The sequence below is a fragment of the Suncus etruscus genome, chromosome 1 (assembly GCF_024139225.1).
Source record: "Suncus etruscus isolate mSunEtr1 chromosome 1, mSunEtr1.pri.cur, whole genome shotgun sequence".
In the NCBI taxonomy this organism is placed as follows: Eukaryota; Metazoa; Chordata; class Mammalia; order Eulipotyphla; family Soricidae; genus Suncus; species Suncus etruscus.
The window spans coordinates 189492402-189501529 of record NC_064848.1 but is presented as its reverse complement, the minus strand read 5'-3'; positions in this window follow the sequence as shown (position 1 = coordinate 189501529).

The window sequence follows — 9128 nt, the reverse complement described above, 5'->3', positions numbered from 1 at the left end:
TATTTCTCTTTATCAAAAAGTTCCTTTTGTAACACGCGGGTCTACCAAGTTGTATTTTTTCTTTATAAAACCAGAAGCTATACTAGGTTTTTGAAATTGTTAAAAAAAAGATTACTGTGGAGCCAGATGATACAGGGGTTAAGGCACATACCTTTATATGTGGCTTAGTCTGGTTTGATGTCTAATATAGTTTGGCTCCCCAGACATGGAGGTATATCCTGGGGACCCCTAAGTTTTGTTAGGTGCAGCCCTAAAGGCCCCCCAAAATCAGCAGGTCAGTACATATAATCTGTGTACACTGAGGCTCAAGCAGCACTGCACACCTAGGCCCTTGCATTGAACCACCTGTCAGGTTGGCTGAAAATCATTGGAGGAGGCTCCTTGGGCTTCCTCAGCACCACTTGGAAGACCCTCTCTCTCCCCCCAAAAGACTGGGGGGACTGTAACAGGAACCCACATAGGTTAAGGTGGGGTATCCCTTTGAATCTAGGGTGATTTGTTTTGGGAGGGGGCCACATCTGACAGTGCATGGAGGGTACTCCTGTCTCTGCACTTGGAATCACTCCTGGCAGGCTCATGGGACTATATGAGGTGCCGGGTATCAAACCTGGCTCAGCTGATTGCAAAGCAAATGCCCTACCAGCTTTGCTATCTCTCTGGCCCCTCCTGTTGTCCAGCTTTGAGGGTCCCCATTAGCTGATTCTTGTGGTGCTCTGTGACAGTTACTTTCTCTTCCGCTTGGCCAGCTGTCTGCATCGGCACAAGTAGGTTTCTGGCATCCCGGACTTAGCAGCAGCTCAACATGTTTGTTGTGTGCGGAGATGTTTTCCAAATAATAATGTTCTACTGTTCTCGCTTCTCAATTGTGTTGCATTGAAGCTTAACTTGCACCATATTGAAGATATCAAAATAAATGAGACCTGGTTCTGGCCTTGGGATAGTTGATTGTTTGGTGGTTGAGCAATAGATAACTTGGTCTTATTTGGTTCACGTAATTCAAAAGAGGTTAAACAGTCCATCTAGGGGCTGGTGAGGTGGCGCTAGAGGTAAGGTGTCTGCCTTGCAAGCGCTAGACAAGGAAAGACCACGGTTCGATCCCCCGGCGTCCCATATGGTCCCCCCAAGCCAGGGGCAATTTCTGAGCACTTATCCAGCAGTAACCCCTGAGCATCAAATGGGTGTGGCCCCAAAAACAAACAAACAAAATTAAAAAACAGTTCATCTAGTCAAGTTTTCCACCTATGTTAAATGGGATTATCATGGGGCCCGGAGAGATAGCACAGCGGCATTTGCCTTGCAAGCAGCCGATCCAGGACCAAAGGTGGTTGGTTCGAATCCCGGTGTCCCATAGGGTCCCCCGTGCCTGCCAGAAGCTATTTCTGAGCAGACAGCCAGGAGTAACCCCTGAGCAACGCTGGGTGTGGCCTAAAAACCAAAAAAAAAAAAAAAAATGGGATTATCATGAGAAGAGACATAGATACAGTGTTTATGAGAAGAGAAGAGACACAGGATACAAATATGTTGATGCTTCTTTGTCTTTCTGATCAGTCACTATCACTTTCAATTAAATTTTTCTTTCTTTTTTTTTTTTTTTTGTTTGTCTGTTTATTTTTTATTTGGGCCATACCAGGTTATGCTCAGAGTTATGCCTGGCTTTATGCTCAGGAATCAATCCTGACAAGGTCCTGGGGACCATAAGAAGTGCTAAGGACCATAAAGAGTGCTGGGGATCTGCTGTCCTATTCTCCGGCCCCAGAGTAATTACTACTTAAGTGTCAGAGTCAAGACGTGGTGAACTGGGTTGACCTAGTGTTCAGCTGATGTGAAATGACACTCTGCCTAGTTGCAGAGTGGGTCCTATATTTGTGTGCTTATCCTTTTTCATAAGTATTTATCATTTACACCTTCCCTCCAACTTTACATGACCATCATCCTTCGGTACAGTGGTCTTTGATCTTGGTCTAATGTGAACAGGCATCCAGGATATAAATGACATAACTATCCTTTACTCTTCCTAATCAATCCCCTCGAATTTTTCCCCCAGTTTTCTTATTCATACTTACATTGGCCCTTCCATAAGAGAATAAGTTTCTGGAGGGGCAGAAACCCTGAGGGATTTGGGAGCAACTCTAAGCCAGGCAGCCAGCCTGCTGCTGCTCAAAGGAAATGGCTCAGTGCACAGCCTGACCGCCACGGTCCGGATTCAGCTTTGGCCTCGTTGGAAGGTTGCCCATCCTCGGCACAGTTCTCGTCACTCTCCTCCCTTTTTTCTTTTACGATCTGAAGAGTTTAGCTGATTTCTGATTGATTTAGAGCAGTGGGGAGGAACCACCAAACCTCAGACATGGCTTCCTTTAGGTTATGTGTGAAGGTTTGTCTTCACACCGTTGGGAGCTGTGTCCCATTTAAAGCGTTTTGGGATTTTTAGACACATTCTTCTGTATCTGTGAGCCACCCTTGGTGCGAATGCACTAGGAAACTTTTAGCACCAAGCATCCCGTGTTTCCTCCTCTGTCCTCCTGATAGAGAACTGCTGTGGTTGTGATTTCTGGGGACCACACTTGCGGGGCTCTCCAGGGCTCTCCTGGCCACAGTGCTCACATCGCCACGGTGCTCAGACAGCTGCAGACTGCCAGCAGGATGGCAGTGCCTAGCCCAGAGGCAGGAGAGCTTTTGTGACTGCATTCTACACGAGAAAGCAGCAGCAGGGGCCAAGCTCACAGCATCCCACAGAGACCCTGAGGCATTCTGGGTGTCTCATTGGGCAAGCATGTCCTTGTTAGGAGAATCGGGTAAACGCAAGGGTTCTGGGAAGTAACCTAAAGTTATTTACCAGAGTGAGAGCCTGAGATGTCCAAATGTAAAGCAGATCCCAGTCACTGCCTCACCTCCTGGCTGCAGGGCTCCAGCCGTTTCCTGATTCTGAAGCCTGTTTTCTCATCCATGTAGGGCAAACTCCCACTCCTGACCCCTTTCCGCCAGAGAGATGCAGCACAGCTGCAGGCACCACAGACACCAGACGTGATGCGGCTGATTCTCAACTCATTCTCGCCTTCTTGCCCTTTGACTGTCACTGGTGTTTCACTGGCCCCACACTCAGATGTGGTTTACCAGCAGAGTACGAGGCTGATAGCTCCCAGCCTGTTGTCGTTAGAAGGAATGAGGGTGCGAAGTGCCCCAGGGAGTACACAATGCATCATGGATGTTCCCTAGCACCACCTTCATGGTCCTGGTCAACACTATCACACTCGCTCTTCCTTCGATGATTCCACATGGCATCCTCGCCACTAAGGTTTCGTGATTAAGAGTCAGAAAGGCAAGGAAGAAAACAAAAAAAGAAAGAAAAAATATAAAAAGAGAAAAAAATGAAAAAAAAAAAGTCAGAAAGGCTTAGAAAGCCAGTAGTGTGGGGCTGGAGCAATAGCACAGCAGTAAGGCGTTTGCCTTGCACCTGCCAACACAGGACGGACACCGGTTCGAATCCCAGCATCTCATTGTCCCCCAAGCCTGCCAGGAGTGACCCAAAATCCAAAAAGAAAGAAAGAAAGAACCAGTATGCATTTTGTGTCCCACACGAACAATCCCTATCTAGTGTGTAGGGTAGCAGTAGTGGATTGAATCTATTGGTCCATTTTCCCTTCCACCCCAGACTGCCTGAGTCTCACACAAGGGTTCTCCTTGCCAGAGCTAAACACTCCCTATCATCAAAGCTGATGGGGGGTGTGTAAGCCAGAGCGACGGTTCGTCTCATGAGAAGCTGTGTCTCTGTTGTCACCACCCCCAATAGAGCAAGTGAGAAGACACACACGGAGCCCTGAAGAGCCTTAAGCCAAAGGGCCAGCCTGGTCTCCATCTCACCAAGTGCAGGGGCTGAAGAGAAAACGACTTCATTCTTCCCTCTCTTCTCCTTCACTTTTATATTCCTTATGGGACCATTTTGTTGCCTCTGGGATGACGGAATGCGCACTGAGTTGAAGGAAGGGCTGTGTGAGAATGCTGTGGTTGTTTCTGTGGTAGCACCGTCCTCACTATTGTTCCAAAGCTGTTGCAGGGCTGTTTACTCCCTCAGTGAGATTTGAAATATTACCTTTTCTTTCCTCTTTCTTGTTTTTTGCACACCTCACCTAGGAAACTAGCTTCAGGTGGCAGAGAAATAGTACAGTGAGCAGGCACCTGCCTTGCAGTGTCTTTGGCCGATCCAGGTTCCATCCCTGGCACCACGTTGTGGTCCCCTTCCAGTGCTCTCAGGAATGATTCCTGAGCACTGTTAGGTGTGACCCCAAAGCAAAACAAAATAATAAGAAAAAGATAGGGGCTGGAGAGATAGCATGAAGGTAGAGTGTTTGCCTTGCATGCAGAAGGACGGTCGTTCAAATCCCGGCATCCCATAAGGTCCCCCGAGCCTGCCAGGAGCGATTTCTGAGCGTAGAGCTCCGAGTAACCCCTGAGTGCTGCTGGGTGTGACCCAAAAGCCAAAAAAAAAAAAAAAACCGAAAAAGAAAAACTGTATGACAAAATAAATATTTAAAAAAAAAGAAAAAGATAAAAGAAATTAGCTTCACTCTGTGTGTTCTTCATAGTGTTGTCCACTCTTAACCTGTCCAGTGCCTCTGCTTGTTGGAAAACTGATTTGACTTTCACTTGAGAAGGGGAGAGATTATAGGTTGCTAGACTTAGTGTAATCAGAATGCAATTTTTCTCTTTAGGTGGATTCTCTGGGACATTTAAGTCTCAGATGCTTTTAGTCTTGCTCTTTTCCTCTTGCTGAGGGTCACAAGAAATCCAGCAGTTCTTAAAAAAAAAAAAAAGCTCCACCCTGTGTGCCTGTTGTTGTCTTGAACTAAGTCAAGTGAGACTACATTGCATCGGTTTTGGGTCTCACATTTGCTTTGGTTTTTTTTTTTTTTCCTTTGGAGCTTTTACTGGAAACCAAGTGCTATTGCACATTGGCTGCAGAAACAGGAGGGGAAGTTGGCAAGAGCAAGCTGCTTTCTGTTTGGTCTGTCTGAAGCAGCTGACCTTTTGGAAGGAAATCGCTGCTCTTGGTTTCTTCCTGTAACATGCAGCCTGAGATAGAACACACACAGGAGGCACTGCCGTGCTCCCACTAATGCCCCCCAGCAGAAGCGTTGTCATTCTCCTCGGGAGGTGGAAGCCCTTTCTCATGTCTGCTGTATGTTTCAGGGACAAATCCCTCAAGTTTGTGTTGTGGGTAGATGGCAAGAGAGACTCATGATTCCAGGAAAAGTCTTTTGTTTTGGCAAAAAGTAATTGTATTTTATTGCAGAGCCCTAACCTTACTTAGTGCTGCAGTCAATGTAGAAAGCATAGGCACTGACCTTGTACACAGAGTCCTGGTTCATCTTAATATGGAGCATCCTGCTGTATTGGTATTGCTGCTGCCGCCTTTTTTTTTTTTTTTTACCATAGCCAGGGGCTGTGCTCAGGGATTACTCCTAGTGGGATTTGGAATACATATACAGTACTACGTGTGGTGCTGGGAATCAAGCCAAGTAAAGCTGTTCACAAGACAAGCACCTTACCGACTACACGATCATTCAGGCCCGACATCAGTTTCTTAACTTCCTTGCTGCCTCATGTCAGATTTGCCATTTCTGCGGGATTTTTTTTTTTCTCAGACCCAGGGAATCTTAGACCCTACACGTTGATATATCCTCAGAAAGCTGCAGTCAGGCATTGCAAAGAGAACGTTAGCCAGTGAGCTAGCAGAGAAGGAGCCAGTTATTGAGATATTTCTCTGTAAAGAAATATTAGTTTCCCATTTTCCTTTGCTTTTTTGAAAGAATCCAATTTAAGGAACCCTCTATATGCATTAATGAAGTTGGTTATTGCAGAGAATACAGCTAACTGAAAAGAAGAGACTAAATTCTGTAGTCTTCTACACTTCTACATACTACAGTCTTTTGTAGTCTTCTAGTCTTTTGGGCCACACCCAGAAATGAACTGGGCATACTCTTGGCTCTGCTCAGGGTTCACTTGGCAATGCTTAGTGGACCCTGTATGGTGCTGGAGTTAGAACCCAGGGCAATAATGTGCAAGGTAAGTGCCTTACTCATTGAACTATTTCTCTGGCCCCTCATCTTTTGCATTTAAATTGGATTAAGTAGCTAGTACTTAATATGTATTCTTGGTCTCTTTTCTGGATTTTAGATACCATTATTTCACCATATAATCATCACAACTCACTTTTTCCCCCTATAATATTGACACACATTTAGTAGTACTTCACAGAATGGTCACATTCCACTTTTTTGTAAAACAAGACAAAACAAAACAAAAAACTTGTGAAAATGGGATTGAAGCACGATTGCACAATGGTTAGGGCATTTGCCTTGCTGACCTGGGTTCAATCCCTGGCATCCCACATGGTTCCCCCAAGATTGCTGGCAGTAATTTCTTAGATCAGAGCCAGGAATAACCCCTGAGTGCTGTCGTGTATGGCCCGAAAACAAACAAACCCCTGAGTGCTGCCAGGTATGACCCCCCACCCCACCCCAAAAAAAAGGAAAAGGAAAAAACAGCGATAAAATCCATGAAGAGGGGCTAGAGAGATAGCATGGAGGTAGGGAGTTTGCCTTGCATGCAGAAGGACAGTGGTTTGAATCTTGGCATCCCATATGGTCCCCTGAACCTTCCAGGATCTATTTCTGAGCGTAGAGCCAGAAGTAAACCCCTGAGCACTGCCAGGTTTGACCCAAAAACAAACAAAAAATCCATGAAGATTATAAAGAAGAATATGGTAGAGAGGACCAGAGCAATGGCACAGTGAATAATAGGGTGTTTGCCTTGCATGTGGCTGGCCTGTTTGAGCCCCAGTATCCCATATCCCAAGCACTATCAGGAATAATTCCTGAGTTCAGAACCAGCAGTAAGCCCTGTACACAACCAGGTGGGGCCCAAATGCCTCCCAACAAAAAAATATAGTAAAATTGTTGGAGTTACCCAGAGATACTTTCTCAATGTTTTTTTTTTTTTTTTTTTTTTGGTTTTTGGGCCACACCCAGTAACGCTCAGGGGTTACTTCTGGCTATGTGCTCAGAAGTTGCTCCTGGCTTGGGGGACCATATGGGACACCGGGGGATCAAACCGCGGTCCGTCCAAGGTTAGCGCAGGCAAGGCAGGCACCTTACCTTTAGTGCCACCGCCCGGCCCCATCTCAATGTTTACTTATGAGCAAGATTGCCCTACAATGCTGGTCTTGTCTTGGAAACCATTCTGCCTTAATAGAACATTCAAGAGATAGACAAATCTTGCTGTAGCGATAATTGTAGGTTCTTTTCATAAAGCAAGCTTAAATCAATAAAACAAAAGTTTTCTCCTCAGTTCTCTATCCCTTTGGATAGACACTAGGTTTGGAAGCACTCTTGGTAAAGCATTCTGGAATATGATTTTGTAAATTATAGTCTTCTAACCTTGACAGTTACCCTGGAACTAACAGTCTAGAGCCTTTACCTGCATCTGCTGTGTCCAGGTGTGTTCCCAAGTGTGTGTGGGTGGGGGTGGGGATGGGGATGGGTGGTGAGTGGGGAAGAAAGTGTAGTTTCTGAAAACTAGGAGGTGTATTAAACAGAATAAGATGGTTATATTAAGGCTTTTGTTTTGTTTTCTGGGGGAGGGTCTTCGAGTGGTGCTTTGGGTCCTGGAACCACTCCTAGTGGTAGTCAGCTAGAATAGAAGTTCAATGCTAGGACATGGCAGTGCTTGGGGCCTGCAGGGATTCACATAGTGATGGGGCTTGTGGGCTTGTGGGATCAAATCAAGGTTGGATACATGCAAAGCTTGGGCCCTCCTAACCCCCTGTACTATTTCCCTGGCTGTTGATTTAAGGCATTTAATTTAATTTATTTATTTTTCAAGGTAAATGCCTTACCTGCTATACTATCACTCCAACCTTACTTATTAATTTTTTGTTGCTCATTTTTGCTGAGGGTTGTGCTAATTTCTAACTGTTGTCATAGTGGTCCTCCCTCTGTCTTACTGCACTTTCCCCATCCTTTCTGTTGTCTTTGGGTATTATTCTCATGCTCTGGGTTTGGTGGTGGTTTTTTTTTTTTTTTTTAATACCTTGCAGATGAATGCATCATTTCTGCAGGCCAGTCTGTGTTGGCAGCTCAACCTCTTCCAAGCGCAATGTTTCTTGCTGCCAGTGACAGTTTCAAGTGGAGAGTCAAGTCTGTCCCCTTGCTATTTAGTCTTTCTTTTCTTTTTAATTCTCTCCCAGTCCCCCACTTATTTTTTCTTTGTTTGGGATTTTTGTTTCATTTTGTTTTGGGGCCACACTTGGTTACACTCAGGAGTTAGTCCTGGCTATACGCTCAGAAATTGCTACTGGCTTGGGGTACCAGATGGGACGTGGGGGATTGAACCCAGGTCCGTCCTGGTTCAGCTGTGTGCAGGGAAACTGCCCTACCACTTTGCTGTCTCTCTGGCCCTTTTATTTTTTTCTTTTTTCTTTTTTCTTTTTTTTTTTGCCTAATATTGATTTTGAAAAAATTGTTAAATTGCTGGGAGTTTGAAAGAATTGAACAGTGAACAAACACTCAAACATGCTTCATGGAGATTCACTGATTATTAAGTTACTTTTGTTGTGGGATTATCTCTGGTGTCGGACCCTCCCACCACCTCCTCCTGCTTCCTCTTATTTAAAAGGTAAATTGGAGGTATCAGGGCCTTTACCCACTAAGTTTGATCTACTAAGAACAAGGCCATTCTCCCATATAACTTCAGTGCCGTTATCCCTCTCAAGAAATTTCTTTAGGGGGCCAGAGTGGTGGCACAATCAGTAGAGTGTTTGCCTTGCACGTACTAATTTAGGACGGACCACGATTCGATCCCCCAGCGTCCCATATCGTCCCCCAAGCCAGGAGCAATTTCTGATCGCAAAGCCAGGACTAACCCCTGAGCGCTACTGGGTCTTAACCAAAAACCAAAAGAAAAAGAAAAAAAGGAAAGAAAAGAGGGGCCGGAGAGATGGCATGGAGGTAAGGCATTTACCTTGCATGCAGAAGAACGGTGGTTCGAATTCCGGCATCCCATATGGTCCCCCGAGCCTGCCAGGAGCGATTGTTTTTTTTGTTGTTGTTGGTTTTTTTTTCGGGCCACACCCA